At 39.1% G+C, this 17,325-nt stretch overlaps 1 protein-coding gene across 1 annotated transcript in view; it reads right to left on the bottom strand.

The window, feature by feature from the left end:
* The window catches only part of LOC309792628 (uncharacterized protein), a gene marked incomplete at its 5' end in the record, with an annotated part of 112,236 nt that overhangs the window by 64,474 nt on the left and 30,437 nt on the right, over positions 1-17,325 (bottom strand). The window lies entirely within an intron of this gene.

The following is a 17,325-nucleotide window of genomic DNA, read 5'->3' as shown; positions in this document are numbered from 1 at the left end:
TGGATGTAAAATGAAGGTAAAAATAACCTACTTCTTAGAGGGGTATGTATCTGTGTATGTGTATTAAACTGTGCTCAGTAAACACCTTGATAATTTCGTTACCTTAGGAGGGAAAGCTCAACCTACTTACTGCACAAAAGGAGTCTGGTCAAACAAAATTTAAAAGGAAGGTGGAAGAAGATCCAAATATATGTAAATAGACTCAACTGTCCAACTAAGACAAAGAATGTCAAACCATATATTTTTTAAATAGTCACATCAAAAAACAAAATTTACAAAAGGAACATCTAAAGCAAAAACACACAGAGGATTAAAAGTATAGAAAAATTACATATTAAGCATGTACTAACCAAAAGAAATATGGTATAATTAAAATAATATCAGACAAAAAATAAGCTTTAAGGGTAAAAATCATTGTCAATAAAAAGGGCTTTTATGTATTAATAAAAGTTAATTTTCCAGAAAGATATAAAAATTCTAAACCTGTATGCACACAATAAAATACCTTCAAATATGTACAATGAAAAGTTACAGAGTGAAAAGGAGAAACTGACATATCAACCATCATAGTAAAAGATTTTAACACACCTCTCAGCAATTTAGAGATCAAGAAAGCAAAGAAAGAGTAATAGAATATTTGAAGAACAAATAATCCCTATATTAATACATATTTATGGAACATAGACAATAAACATTCTATTGAAGTATGCATGGACTATCTATAAAAACTGACCATATAAGGAAAATCTCAATAAATTTCAAAGAATCCTATCATAATCTGCATTCTCTGCATTAAATTCTAATTTAATCTATAATGTTAAATTAGAAATCAATGATAGATTTTTTTTAAAGCCCATGTATTTAGAAAGTTAAAAATATGCTTCTAAATAATTCATGGATGAATGGAAAAATCATTCTAAAAATTTAGAACAATAATAAAAATACTACATAGCAAAATTTGAGGAATGCAGTTAGGTTTTTATAGCAGCTTTATTCATAGTTGCTAAAACTTGGAAGCAACCAAGATATTCTTCAGTAGGTAAACTGGTAAATAAACTGTGGTACATCCAGACAGTAGAATATTTTTTGGTGCTAAACAGAAATGAGCTATCAAATCATTAAAAGGCATGGAGGGGTCTTAAATGTATATTACTAAGTGGATGTAGCCAATCTGAAAAGGCTATATACCATGTGATTCCAACTATATGGCATTCTGACAAAGGCAAAACTATGGAGACAGTAAAAAGATCAGTCATTGCCAGGGGTTGCAGGAAGGGCAGTGTGGAGAGTTGAATAGGCAGATTACAGAAGATTTTTAGGGCAGTGAAAATGCTATATATGATACCATAATAATGGACACATATTATTATACATTTGTCCAAACCCATAGAATGTACAACACCAAGAGTGAACCCTACTGTAAACTATGGACTTTGAGTGATAATGATGTGTCAATGTAGGTTTACTGACTTTAACAAATATACTAATCTGGACAGGGATGTTGACAACGGGTGGGGGTCAGGGAGGCAGGTAATATATGGGCAACCTCTGTACCCTTTTCTCAATTTTTCTGTGAATTTAAAACCAATCTAGAAAAATAAAGTCTTTAAAAAAAAAATCATAGACTCACTAATGAGAGCAGGAGACTATTTTTGTCACAGAAAGGAAAGTTGTCTCTCTTATCACAATGAAGACATGTGGTGAGAAGAACCAGTTGTATGAACTTGGATAAGCCACTTATTCTCTCTAATCCTCTGTTTCCTACAATTTAAAGTGAGGGTAGGGCTTCTCTGGTGGTGCAGTGGTTGAGAATCCGCCTGCCAATGCAGGGGACACGGGCTTGAGCCCCGGTCTGGGAAGATCCCACATGCCATGGAGCAACTAAGCCCGTGCACGAAAACTACTGAGCCTGCCCTCTAGAGCCTGTGTGCTACAACTACTGAAGCCCGTGCACCTAGAGCCTGTGCTCTGCAACAAGAGAAGCCACCGCAATGAGCAGCCCGCGCACTGCAACGAAGAGTAGCCCCCACTAGCCGCAACTAGAGAAAGCCCGCGTGCAGCAACGAAAACCCAACGCAGCCATAAATAAATAAATAAATAGGTAAAATTTTTTAAATAAATAAATAAAAACATAAAGTGAGGGTAGTAAGTCACAAGAATTAGTTACGTTCAAATCTCATGCATTTTTCTTAGTAGGAGCCTAATAAAGTGAGCTGTATTCAGTTAGATGAAGGTGAAGTTGTCTCCAGCATATAGAACACCAGAGTCATCCTAGCTGTCATGTTAGGTTAGCCCTATAGGTACAGGGTCATGATGTACCTTGTACTTTGGGACATGCTGTACACAGACACCTCTGGCTAGATTCCCTCTATGTCAAGATCAGCCACTATCACACGCCTCTGCATGCTCGGAAAAGCTAGTTCTAAATACAGAATGTTCCAGAGCCTTGTAACCCAGTCAGTGAAATCTACCCACTCCCAGAGCACAGTGCAAAGGCTCCATCTCCACCACCACCTCCGTTGGGCCAGCTCACATCTGGAGCACCCAGACCAAATAAAAATCTAGCCTATTGTTAGACATTTCCAACACAGAGTCTTAGTGACTATATATAAACAAACAACAACAACAAAAAGGGGAAAAACAGAATCGAAAAGAAGATACATGAGAAACTGGTTTGCACACATACAGAAAAACTCTTCAAGCCTCGGAGATTTGATCACCTTCTTGGCTACAAAGTCTATTTCTGAACTGAACACTTTCTCCAACATTGACTAGAGGTAGATAGCATGTCCCTTATTCTGCATATGCCAAGGGCAATTTCAGTACTCAAACATAAGAAAGAAGAATGATGATGAAAACGTGAGGCTAAAATCCCATGCAACCCTTTGCCAGCTCCTGCTTTTGAAATTCTAAATCCTGAACCACATGGTTCCATGTCTAGCTGACTTAGTGGCTTCTCTCTTGGGAAATGACTCAATCATGCATTTGTCTTTCTGGGGACGCCTGAGTTTTCTAAAAGCTGTCTGTCCTCACAAGCCTACACACTTTTTGTTGAGAGAAAATCTCGTGAAAAGCAGAACATACAAGTCATTAACAGTCATACTCATAAGCTTTCACACTTACCCACAACCTTGCAAGCAGGCCTCCTTGTGGTTACTAAATTTTTCCTCTTGCTGAGATTTCCCAGCATGCTCTGGGATTATCAAGTAAAGCCAAATATTAGGAGGAAAATCTTCAAAATTCTTCAGTGCCTGGGGTGGAATCAAATCAGACGTGCCCTCCACTCTGGCACCAGCCAGCTGAGCTACAAACACTGACCCAGCCCACGCTGAGAAGACTCATCATGAGTAGAAACCCATAATGTTGCTGAAATACACTGTAGACTCAAAAGTGGGGGAAATGAAGTATATAAAACAGAGGGAAAGTTTGCAGAAATAACAGTTAATATTTATTTCAGGCATTCATCTAGACAGGGCAACATTGAAATGTTTTTCCCTCAGCATTTCTTTCTGCCCTCAAGGCATTATATTGGAAAAGATTCTGAATTCCTTAATCATAGCAGCTATGCACCGTGTCTCAATTTGCAACTAAATGTAGTTTTTGCCAAAGTGAGCGCTGGACTCAGAGAATGGTTGACATTAAAAATGAAAAACAGGGCTTCCCTGGTGGCGCAGTGGTTGAGAGTCTGCCTGCCGATGCAGGGGACACGGGTTCGTGCCCCGGTCCGGGAAGATCCCACATGCCACAGAGCAGCTGGGCCCGTGAGCCATGGCTGCCGAGCCTGCATGTCCGGAGCCTGTGCTCCGCAACGGGAGAGGCCACAGCAGTGAGAGGCCCACGTACCGCAAAAAAAAAAAAAAAAAATGAAAAACAAAAAAAACCTGAGCTGGAGACAAAAACATGGAAGCCCGTATTTCTGGTCAAATGAATTTTATTAGGCCACATTTTAGTGTCTTCTTTATGTATTCTACTTGGTTGCTCAGACTGTGAAAATTACAAAATAAAAATTAAGTGCCTGTGTAATATCTGACTTGTCAGTTTTTCCACCTGGCATTTCTTTCTCTTGCAGCATTAATTCTGTCTCAAGGAGAGGATGAATGAAATATGAAAAGCCACTTGTCTCATTTAGTGAAATGGGAAGAGTAGCAGGCTGGAAGGAAGGGGGCCTGATTTCTAAGCCCATGTCTGCTACTTTATGGTATGTGTCCTTCAGCAAATCCCTGTAACTCCCTGAGCTTTACCTGTGTTTAAGATTTTACAGGAAATATCATCCTCCGTCAAGGAAACACAATCTCTTAAGATTGCTGTCTCCAAAGGAAAATCTCTGAGCATAGAGGGGCATGTCTGCTAAGTACCCAAGTCTGAATAATTTGAATAACCAGAGTCTGTCAAATAAAAATGGTGTTCATGAAAAAAGCTGCTAGTTCAGTTCACAACTCAACCACACAAGTGCTTTTTTTTTTTTTTTGGACTTTTCTATGTAACAGAAAGACATGCTTTGTACTCCCCATATCATCACACAGGCGGTTACAAAGACACGTACACCCAAGGATAAAGATTTAATAAAATTAATACTACTGCTGCTTCATCAGGGTGATTCCTAAGTGGAACTCTTTGTTTTCTGCCTGTACGTGCAGATGAAGAACAAAATGTCTACTAGAGCACTTGGTGGTACTATCTTGATTTGTGCTAAGATGTCAGCAGTTTTATCTACCATTGCTTTTGTACTGTCACTGCAAATGTCAACAGTGAAAAAATCAAAACTGAGAAGAGTTTTGACCTCACAGACTCCCTGGAAGTGTCTCAGGGATCATCAAGCATCCACAGACAATTCTTTGATAATCACTGTGTTCATATTAATATAAAGACATGGTGATAACACATGTGGCTGCTGGAGAGAGGAGAGAAACAAGGACAGAACAAAGGGGGATTCACTTTATAAAATACAAAGTTTCATCAGACATGAGATAATCAGACATCTGGTTCTATAATACAGATATCATGTATATTTCCTTTGGTATTATAATCAACTTTGTTTAAAATTAGAGTAGACTAGCTAATAAAAGCATGTTGCTATATGTATTAGTGTCCAAGGGCTGATGTAGCAAATTATCACTTCTGGTAATTTCAAAACAACAAAAATGTATTCTCTCACAGTTCTATAGGCTAGAAGTCTGAAATCAAGGTGTCAGCAGGGCCATGTACCCTCTGAAAGCTCTAGAGAAGAATCCTTCCTTGCCTCTTCCCAGCTTCCAGCAGCTTCTAGTCCAGCAGCTTCTAGTAGCTCTCAACAATCCTTTGTGTTACTGGGATTAGAATAGCTATATCACTCCAGTTTCTGCCTCTATCTACACATGGCGTTATTCTCTCTGTGTGTCTCTCCACGCATACTCTCCTCTTAGGGTATACCAAGCATTAGATTCAAGGCCCACCCTGATCCAGTATGACCTCATCTTGATTGTGCTTGCAAAGACCCTGTTTCCAAATAAGATCACATTCCTAGGTAGTGGGGGCTAGAACTTGAGTATATTTTAGGGGGAAATACAATATTGTGTCCCTTAAACCCATTATTACTACCTAATGATAATGAATTAACAACAACTCATGTTCCTCATTTGCTTGTCATCTTCAAAGAGTTGGAAATATTGAGCAACAAATTTTATTTTTTGAGACAGCTTGATTGAGGTAAAATTAATATGGAGCAAACTGCATGTACTTACAGTGTACAACTTGATACGTTTGGACATATGCATTCAGTTGTCCCTCTGTATCTGCAGGAGATTGGTTCCAGGACCTCTGTGGATACCAAACTCCGAAGATGCTCAATTCCCTTATATAAAATGATGTAGTATTTGTGTATAACCTATGCACATTCTCTAGAATACTTCATTTATTTTTGTTTGTTTTGGAAAGTTTACTTAGTTTTCATTAACAAAAATTTGTTAAAACGTAATTAACTTATTTTTAAATGAATTAATGTTTTAAATTTTTCTCAGTTTTAATTTCTTTTTTTTAAACATCTTTATTGGAGTATAATCACTTTACAATGGTGTGCTAATTTCTGCTTTATAACAAAGTAAATCAGCTAAACATATACATATATCCCCATATCTCCTCCCTCTTGAATCTCTCTCCCATCCTCCCTATCCCACCCCTCTAGGTGGACACAAAACACTGAGCTGATCTCCCTCTGCTATGTGCTGCTTCCCACTAGCTATCTATTGTGCATCTGGTAGTGTATATATGTCCATGCCACTCTCTCACTTTGTCCCAGCTTATGCTTCCCACTACCAATGCCCTCAAGTCCATTCTCTATGTCTGCATCTTCATTCCTGTCCTGCCCCTAGGTTCTTCAGAACACTTTTTTTTTTTAGATTCCATATATATGTGTTAGCATACAGTATTACTTTTTCTCTTTGTGACTTACTTCACTCTGTATGACAGACTCTGCGCCCATCCACATCACTAGAAATAACTCAATTTTGTTTCTTTTTAAGGCTGAGTAATGTTCCGTTGTATATATGTGCCACATCTTATTTATCCATTCGTCTGTTGATGGACACTTAGGTTGCTTCCACATGCTGGCTATTGTAAATAGAACTGAAATGAACATTGTGCTACATGACTCTTTTTGATTTGTGGTTTTCTCAGGGTACATGCCCAGTAGAGGGATTGCTGGGTCTTATGGTAGTTCTATTTTTAGTTTTTATGGAACTTCCATACTGTTCTCCATAGTGGCTGTATCAATTTACATTCCCACCAACAGTGCAAGAGGGCTCACTTTTCTCCACAGCCTCTCCAGAATTTATTGTTTGTAAATTTTTTTTTCCCGGTACGTGGGCCTCTCACTGCTGTGGCCTCTCCCGTTGTGGAGCACAGACTCTGGATGCGCAGGCTCAGCGGCCATGGCTCACGGGCCCAGCCGCCCCACAGCATGTGGGATCCTCCCAGACCGGGGCACGAACCCGTGTCCCCTGCATCGGCAGGAGGACTCTCAACCACTGCGCCACCAGGAAAGCCCTGTAAGTTTTTTTTGATGATGGCCATTATGGCTGGTGTGAGGTGATACCTCATTGTAATTTTGATTTGCATTTCTTTAATCATTAGTGATGTTGAGCATCCTTTCATATGTTTGTTAGCAATCTGTATATCTTCTTTGGAGAAATGTCCATTTAGGTCTTCTGCCCATTTTTGGATTTGGTTGTTTGTTTTTTTGATATTGAGCTGCATGAGATTCTTGTAAATTTTGGAGATTAATCATTGGTCAGTTGCTTCATTTGCAAATATTTTCTCCCATTCTGAGGGTTGTCTTTTTGTCTTGTTTATGGTTTCCTTTGCTGTGCAAAAAGAAAGATTTTAAGTTTCATTAGGTCCCATTTGTTTATTTTTATTTCCATTTCTCTAGGAGGTGGGTCAAGAAGGATCTTGCTGTGATTTAGGTCACACAGTGTTTTGCCTACATTTTCCTCTAAGAGTTTTATAGTGTCTGGCCTCACATTTAGGTCTTTAATCCGTTTGGAGTTTATTTTTGTGTATTGTGTTAGGAAGTGTTCTAATTTCATTCTTTTACATGTAGCTGTCCAGTTTTCCCAGAACCACTTATTGAAGAGGCTGTCTTTTCTCCATTGTATATTCTTGCTTCCTTTATCAAAAATAAGGTGACCATATGTGCATGGGTTTATCTCTGGGCTTCCTATCCTGTTCCATTGATCTATATATCTGTTTTTGTGCCGGTACCATACTGACTTGATTACCGTAGCTTTGTAGCATAGTCTGAAGTCAGGGAGCCTGATTCCTCCAGCTCCATTTTTCTCAACATTGCTTTGGCTATTCAGGGTCTTTTGTGTTTCCATACAAATTGGGAAATTTTTTGTTCTACTTCTGTGAAAAATACCATTTGTAGTTTGATAGGGATTGCATTGAATCTGTAGATTGCTTTGGGTGGTATAGTCATTTTCACAATGTTGATCCTTCCAATCCAAGAACAATGGTATATCTCTCCATCTGTTTGTATCATCTTTAATTTCTTTCATCAGTGTTTTATAGTTTTCTGCATACAGGTCTTTTGTCTCCTTGGGTCGGTTTATCCCTAGGTATTTTATTCTTTTTGTTGCAGTGGTAAATGGGAGTGTTTCCATAGGTTTTGGGTCATCATGTTTTCATTGTCAATTTTTTCTAGTTATTTCTTGATTTCCTCTTTGATTTATTCAGTGATCTCTTGGTTACTTAGTAGTGTATTGTTTAGCCTCCATGTGTTTGTATTTTTTACAGATTTTTTCTGGTAATTGATATCTAGTTTCATGGCATTGTGGTCGGAAAAGATACTTGATATGATTTCAATTTTCTTAAATTTAACAAGGCTTTATTTGTGACCCAAGATATGATCTATCCTGGAGAATGTTCCATGAGCACTTGAGTAGAAAGTGTATTCTGTTGTTTTTGGATGGAATGTCCTATAAATATCAATTAAGTCCATCTTGTTTAATGTATCATTTAAAGCTTGTATTTCCTTGTTTTCGTTTTGGATGATCTGTCCATTGGTGAAAGTGGGGTGTTAAAGTCCCCTACTGTGATTGTGTTACTGTTGATTTCCCTTTCTATGGCTGTTAGCATTTGCCTTACGTATTGAGGTGCTCCTATGTTGGCTGCCTAAATATTTACAATTGTTATATCTTCTTCTTGGATTGATCCCTTGATCATTATGTAGTGTCCTTCTTTGGCTCTTGTAATAGTCTTTATTTTCCAGTCTATTTTGTCTGATATGAGAAATGCTACTCCAGCTTTTTTTTTTTTTTTTTTTTTTTTTTTTGCTGTACGCGGGCCTCTCACTGTTGTGGCCTCTCCCGTTGCGGAGCACAGGCTCCGGACGCACAGGCTCAGCAGCTATGGCTCACGGGCCCAGCCGCTCCGCGGCATATGGGATCCTCCCAGACCGGGGCACGAACCCGTATCCCCTGCATCGGCAGGCGGACTCTCAACCACTGCGCCACCAGGGAGGCCCTCCAGCTTTCTTTTGATTTCCATTTGCATGGAATATCTTTTCCTATCCCCTCACTTTCAATCTTATGTGTCCCTAGGTCTGAAGTGGGTCTCTTGTAGACAGCATATATATGGGTCTTGTTTTTGTATCCATTCAGCCAGTCTATGTCCTTTGGTTGAAGCATTTAATGCATTTACATTTAAGGTCATTATCGATATGTATGTTCCTATTACCATTTTCTTAATTGTTTTGGGTTATTGTAGGTCTTTTCCTTCTCTTGTGTTTCCTGCCTAGAGAAGTTCCTTTAGCATTTGTTGTAAAGCTGGTTTGGTGGTGCTGAATTCTCTTAGCTTTTGCTTGTCTGTAAAGGTTTTAATTTCTGTCAAATCTGAATGAGATCCTTGCTGGGTAGAGTAATCTTGGTTGTAGATTTTACCCCTTCATCACTTTAAATATGTCTTGCCAGTCCCTTCTGGATTGCAGAGTTTCTGTTGAAAGATCAGCTGTTAACCTTCTAGGGATTCCCTTGTATATTATTTGTTGGTTTTCCCTTGCTGCTTTTAATATTCTTTGTATTTAATTTTTGATAGTTTTTTTAGTATGTGTCTTGGTGTGTTTCTCCTTGGATTTATTCTGTATGGGACTCTCTGTGCTTCCTGGACTTGATTGACTACTTCCTTTCCCATATTAGGGATGTTTTCAACTATACTCTCTTCAAGTATTTTCTCAGTCCCTTTCTTTTTCTCTTCTTCTTCTGGGACCCCTATAATTCGAAAGTTGGTGCGTTTAATGTTGTCCCATAGATCTCTGCGACTGTCCTCAATTCTTTTCATTCTTTATTCTGCTCTGTGTTAGTTATTTCCACTATTTTATCTTCCCGGTCACTTATCCGTTCTTCTGTCTCAGTTATTCTATTGATTCTTTCTAGAGAATTTTTAATTTCATTTATTGTGTTGTTCCTCATTGCTTGTTTGCTCTTTAGTTCTTCTAGGTCATTGTTAAAAGTTTCTTATATTTTCTCCATTCTATTTCTAAGATTTTGGATATCTTTACTATCATTACTCTGAATTATTTTTCAGGTAGACTTCCTATTTCCTCTTCATTTGTTTGGTCTGGTGGGTTTTTACCTTGCTCCTTCATCTGCTGTTTCTCTGTCTTCTCATTTTGCTTAACTTACTGTGTTTGGGGTCTCCTTTTCACAGGCTGCAGGTTCATAGTTTCCTTTGTTTTTGGTGTCTGCCCCCAGTGGTTATGGTTGGTTCAGTGGATTGTGTAGGCTTCCTGGTGGAGGGGACTGGTGCCTGTATTCTAGTGGATGAGGCTCGATCTTGTCTTTCTGGTGGGCAGGACCACGTCCAGTGGTGTGGTTTGGGGTGTCTGTGACCTTATGATTTTAGGCGGCCTCTCTGCTAATGGGTGGGGTTGTGTTCCTGTCTTGCTAGTTGTTTGGCATAGTGTGTCCAGCACTGTAGCTTGCTGGTTGTTGAGTGGACCTGGGCCTTAGCGTTGAGTTGGAGATCTCTGGGAGAGCTTTCACCATTTGGTATTACATAGGGCCAGGAGGTCTCTGGTGGACCAATGTCCTGAATTCAGCTCTCCCACCTCAGAGGCACAGGCCTGACACCCGACCAGAGCACAAAGACCCTGTCAGCCACACAGCTCAGAAGAATTGGGAGAAAGAAAGAAAAGAAAGGAAGGAAGGGAGGGAGGGAGGAAGGAAGGAAGGAAGGAAAGTTATTAAAATTTTTTTAATTATTAAAAATAAAAAAAAATTAAAGTAATTAAAAAAAGAAAGAGAGCAATGAAGCCAGAAAACAAATCTACCAATTATAACAAGCTCTAAAAACTACACTAAAAACAAACAAACAAACAAAAATGGACAGACAGAACCCTAGGACAAATGTAAAAGCAAAGCTGTACAGGCAAAATCACACAAAGAAGCATACACACACACACTCACAAAAAGAGAAAAAGGAAAAACATATATATATATATTTTAAAGAAAAAGACAGCAACCAAATCAATAAATAAATCTACCAATAATAATAATCTCTAAATACTAAACTAAGATAAACGTAAAACCAGAAACAAATGAGATGCAGAAACCGAACCCCAAGTCTACAGTTGCTCCATAGTCCACCACCTCAATTTTGGGGTGATTCATTTTCTATTCAGGTATTCCAGAGGTGCAGGGTACATCAAGTTGATTGTGGACATTTAATCCGCTGGTCCTGAGGCTGATGGGAGAAATTTCCCTTTCTCTTTGTTCAGACAGCTCCTGGGGTTCAGCTTTGGATTTGGCCCTGCCTCTGTGTGTAGGTCGCCTGAGGGCATCTGTTCCCCATTCAGACAGGACAGGGTTAAAGTAGCAGCTGATTAGGGGGCTCTGGCTCACTAAGGCCGGGGAGAAGGTAGGGGTATGGAATGCAGGGCGAGCCTGCGGAGGCAGAGGCCACCATGACGTTGCAACAGCCTGAGGCTCACCGTGTGTTATCCCGGGGAAGTTGTCCCTGGAATATGGGACCCTGGCAGTGGCGGGCTGCACAGGGTCCCAGGAGGGGAGGTGTGGATAGTGACCTGTGCTTGCACACAGGCTTCTTGGTGGCTACAGCAGCAGCTTTAGTGTTTCATGCCCGTCTCTGGGGTCCACGCTGATAGCCGCAGCTCATGCCTTTCTCTGGAGCTGCCTTAGGCAGTGCTCTGAATCCCTCTCCTCACGGACCCCAAAACAATGGTCTCTTGCCTCTTTGGCAGTTCCAGACTCTTCCCCTGACTCCCTCCCGGGTAGCTGTGGTGCACTAGCCCCCTTCAGTCTGTGTTCACGCATCCAACCCCAGTTCTCTCCAAGGGATCTGACCTCTGAAGCCTGAGCCTCAGCTCCCAGCCCCCACCCACTCCGGTGGGTGAGCAGACAAGTCTCTCAGGCTGGTTAGTACTGGTCAGCACTGATCCTCTGTGCGGGAATCTCTCCGCTTTGCCCTCTGCACCCCTGTTGCTGCGCTCTCCTCCATGGCTCCGAAGTTTCCCCCCACCCACCACCCGTCTCCACCAGCGAAGGGGCTTCTGAGTGTGTGGAAACTTTTCCTGCTTCACAGCTCCCTCCCAGAGGTGCAGGTCCCGTCCCTATTCTTTTGTCTCTGTTTTTCCTTTTCTCTTTTTCCTTACCCAGGTACATGGGGAATGTCTTGCCTTTTGGGAAGTCTGAGGTCTTCTGCCAGCATTCAGTAGGTGTTCTGTAGTTGTTCCACGTGTAGAGGTATTTCTGATGTATGTGTGGGGAGGAAGGTGATCTCCATGTCTTACTCATCCACCATCTTGAGGTCTCCCCTCTCGTATACTTTAAATCATCTCTAGATTACTTATAATACCTAATACAATGTAAATGCTATATAAATAATTGTAAATACAATGTAAATGCTATGTAAATAGGTGTTAAAGCATCGCAAATTCAAGTTTGGGTGTTTGGTAGTTTCTGGAATTTTCTTCTTTTTCCCAACATTTTTGATCCTCTGTTGGTTGAATCTGCTGATACAGAACCTGCAGATATGAAGGACCAACTGTATGCTCATGAAACTATCATCACAATCACGTACAGTAAGTCCCCTACATACAAACCTTCAAGTTGCGAACTTTCAAAGATGCGAACGTGGGTTAGCATGTCCAATCACATAAAAGTTAGTTGACATATCTGGAGTACACTGTCACATGTGTGCATCCTCTACAAGTGGTTGTGCTTTTGTGTATTTTACTGTACAGTACTGTATAGAGTACAGTAGTGAAGTATCTTTATTTCAAGCCCAGGATGTCCAGAAGCAAGCATAAAAGCAGCAGTATATAGCCCATTGTGTTAGTTGGGTACCTAGGCTAACTTTGTTGGACTTATGAACAAATTGGACTTATGAACACGCTCTTGGAACAAACTCGTTCATATGTAGGGGACTTAATGTAAACATATCCATCAACCTCCAAATTTTCCATGTGCTCCTTTGTAATCTGTCCTTCTTGCCCCTCTCCACCCCCGCCTCAGTGTCCCCAGGCAATCACTTATCTGCTTTCTATCACTATGATTAGTTTCCATTTTTTAAAGATAGTACAATGGAATCATACAGTATGTACTCTTTTTTGTCTGGCTTCTTTCATTGAGCATAATTATTTTTTAATTCATCCATGTTGCCACATGTATCAATGATTCCTTCCTTTTAATTGCTAAACAGTATTCCATTGTATGGATGTAGAACAATTTAGATGCCTATTGATCTATTAGTGGAAATTTGGATTGTTCCCAGATTTGGATATTACAAATAAAGGAAGAACTTTTATATCTTCCATATGCAAAGAATTTACTTTTACAATATGTTGTACATTTTATTTGTTCATGAACCTAACAAAGTGTGTGTTGCTATAAGTAAAACTAAGCTTTTTTGGTTTCCAAGAAGACTGGATTCCACTTGCATAAATTATGGAAAGCCATTTGGAAAGAAGATGTATGATAAATCCAGAGCCAAAAAAAAGATAATTTTCTATTCAGTAATCCCACTCTTAAGAATTTAGCCTAAAGAATTTTTTTTAAAAAGGAAAGGTAAGCTGATGAAGATATTTTCTACAGAACTCTCTAGAATAGTAAAACTTTGGAAGCAATCTAAATTTATAATAAAGAAATATTGAAACAACATGAGAGAGTCTTTAGATACAATGTTCAGTTCAAAAAAGCATCATATGAAATTATGTCTAGATTATGATTACAATCATATATAATTCAGGTATGTCTGTGGATGAGTGAACTCAAGTATTATTATTGTGTTACAGTTATGGAATTGTGAATTTTGTTTTACTGTCTTTATTCTTGTCATAAAATTTATATAATAATAAACATCAGAAGGCAACAGTTGACTGCTCTCTAAAGTCAGTAAATTCATAGGCTTCTTCTCCTTGATGGTATTCAAAAGCTGTTTGTATCCATCTGGCCCATCCTTCATCATCAATGAGATAAATTATGGTGTTGTCAGAGACCCAGCCTAAACTACCCCGTAACTATTGCTACACTTCAGACAGAAGCTGGAGGTTGGTATTAGAAAGTCTTCTCTATTCTAGGAATCTTCTTTCCACTCAGAAGTATATATATATATAAAGGTTTCTCGGAAAACTAAAAGTAGAGCTACCATATGACCCAACAATTCCACTCCTGGGTATATACCTGAAAAAAATAAAAACACTAATTTGAAAACATACATGCGCCCCAGTGTTCATAGCAGCATTATTTGCAATTGCCATGGTATGGAAGCAACCTGAGTGTCCATCAACAGATCAATGGATAAAGAAAGCGTGGCAAATATATATATATATATATATATATATATATATATATATAATGGAATATTATTCAGCCATAAAAAAGAATGAAATTTTGCCATTTGCAGCAACATGAATAGACATGGAGGGCACTATGCTAAGTGAAATAAGTCAGAGAGGGAGAGACAAATACTGTGTGATACCACTTATGGGTGGAATCTAAAAAATACAAAAAACTAGTGAACAAAACAAAAAAGAAGCAGACTCACAGATACAGAGAATAAACCAGTGGTTACAGTGGGGAGGGGCAATATAGGAGTAGGGGTAAAAAAGGGGTTATTATGGGATCATATGAAATCATGTGTGAGAAAACTTTGAAAATTGTAAAGCACTGTAGAATTTAAAGTCTTCCATTCAATAAAAAATAAAATTTTAAAAAGGAAAAAAACATATAAAATGAAAAAGATGGAAAATACCAAGTCTCAGTGAGGTCTCACACACTGCTGATGGGTGTTTGATTTGGTTCAACCACTTTGGAAAACTATTTGGCATTATCTAATAAAGCAGAACATACTGCATACACTGTGACCATAACTTTCCCTTCTAGGTGTAGATCCAACAGAAATGCACATGTATGTTCAGCAAAGGCATGTACTAGAATGCTGACAGCAACATTATTTTAATAGCCCCAAGTTGGAAACTACCCAAAAGCTCATAAACAGAAGATGGATACATGAATTGTAGTAGAGACACACAACAGAATCCCATATGACAGTTAAAATGAACGATCTACAATTACACATATTCATATGGTTGAATCTTACAAATGTTTAGAGAAATAAGCCAGATGCAAAGGGGTATATACTATACTATTCCATTTATATAAGTACAAAGCCAGGAAAAAGTAATCTATGCTTTTAGGGATCAGGATGATAGCTGTCCTTGGAAGTAGAAGGGGAGATAACGGAAAGGAACGTAACAAGGCTTTGGGGGTGCTTATAATGAACTATTTATTGATCCAAATGCTGATTATATAAGGGTGTTCAGTTTGAAGAAATTTATCAAGCTGTACTTTATGTGTAATTTTCTGTAATGTGTATTATACTACCATAAAGTTTTTTGTGTAGTCAATCAGTATTATCAAAAGCTTTATTATCAGAAGAGTGTTACCAATACCTTTCTTTTTTATGTAGATACTGAAAAGAAGGCCAGTTGGCAGAGTTAGTATAGTGTTGTGATTTTACAATGAACTAGAAAGTCAGGGTTATATACCATGGTACATCTGGGGAACTCTGTAACCAGCCAGGAATGGTTATTGCTAGTCACAGAGCCTAAAGCTCTCAATAAATTTTGTTTCCTCCACTGCACACTGTCTGATAATTGGCAAAGAAATAAAACATAGAATCAAAAAAGCCATAATGTCCTCTGCAAGAATAAAATGTACTGCCAATATGGCACACAGCTGCACCTCCATCCAAAGTTGTATGGGGCTGATGAGGGGTCCAAACTGCTTCGTGACTTGGAGAGCTAGTGTGCATCCCTTTTCCAGAAGCACAGTTAGAAAAAGCAAAAAGAAAATATGTTTCCACTAAGATCCCTGAGGGAAGGAAGGAAAATTCTTCTCCAAAAGAGGAAAGGAGAAAAGAGTATCAGCTTCTCATCTTGTTAAAGATCAGCTCCAGGAAGTAGAGAAATTCTTTATCTACTTGAAGAAGTGTTATTTTCCTTTAGTCCTCACATAATGCCCAAGAACTCTTTGGTTACCAGATTTCTATTAAGAATTTCAACTCTCCTAGCATTGGTTTTCAATTTTTCAATTTCTGTTAATGATACAAGGACCATAGCAAGTTTCTTAAACAGTTTTCTTGTATCTTCTATGCGGCTTTGCAATTGAATGGCAGAATCTAACAAAACTGGGGGAAAGGTGAATACCAGCAATGGAGAATGGTTAATATATCACGGTATGTCATGGAGTATCACAGACCCATTAAAAAGATAATAAATTTACTTCTAGAACCAAGATTGTGGTCTCTAAATATCATTTTCCACTAAAAGGGAACATTCCTCCCTGGAGAAATGACTCAATCTAGATCCGGTGTAGAAAATGTACTAAGTCTAGTATACTTTATTGTGCCAGAAAGCATGGAAAACATCATGAATTACTGGGGTTTTATTAAAAGAAGACAAAAGGAGAAAATCTGTGGGCTTTCCATTGGCCAAGGATGGAACCATTTGGACATCAAATAAAATAATAGCTTCAAATAAAACATAGAGATATGAAAATCTGCAAGTGCAAAAATGTAACTGACTATCACGGGGGGTTGTTAAAGCACCAACTCATTTTTCATAAAATTGACAAATAAAAGGAAAGGATCAAGCCTTTATTCTGCCTTTCCTATACAACTGCTTTTTGGGATTACCAATGATTGACAAGGGAGAGGTCTTCATAGAAGAATTCCAGAGAATAAATGCAGAAAAATATTAATAGATTTAGAAAATCATTTTTCAACTCTGAGTGAAATAATGGATGTAACTAATGTTCAATTCTGAATGGTAAAATCATTAGGAAAGGTTAATGAGGAAGTTTATATGGGAGAGGAAGCTGACCACACTTGAACCCACTGATGAATTTCAATGTCACTTAAAGTGGGCCAGCCAATGTTCTATTCTTCCCAATGCTGATTCAAGAGGAAGTGCACAAACAGCACCAGCATTAAGTGTTCTTGCTAAAAGAACTGAACTTGGACTTCCCTGGTGGTGCAGTGGTTAAGAATATGCCTGCCAATGCAGGAAACATGGGTTCGAGCCCTGGTCCAGGAAGACCCCACATGCTGCAGAGCAACTAAGCCCGTGCGCCACAACTACTGAGTCTGCGCTCTAGAGCCTGCAAGCCACAACTACTGAGCCCATGTGCCACAACTGCTGGAGCCTGAACGCCTAGAGCCCGTGCTCTGTAACAAGAGAAGCAACCACAATGAGAAGCCCCCGCACCGCAACAAAGAGTAGCCCCTGCTCACCGCAACTAGAGAAAGCCCGCGCGCAGCAACAAAGACCCA

This window comes from Mesoplodon mirus (assembly GCF_964341445.2).
Source record: "Mesoplodon mirus genome assembly, chromosome: 17".
In the NCBI taxonomy this organism is placed as follows: Eukaryota; Metazoa; Chordata; class Mammalia; order Artiodactyla; family Ziphiidae; genus Mesoplodon; species Mesoplodon mirus.
The sequence above is the reverse complement of the archived record's forward strand: the minus strand, read 5'-3'. Positions and strand labels throughout refer to the sequence as shown.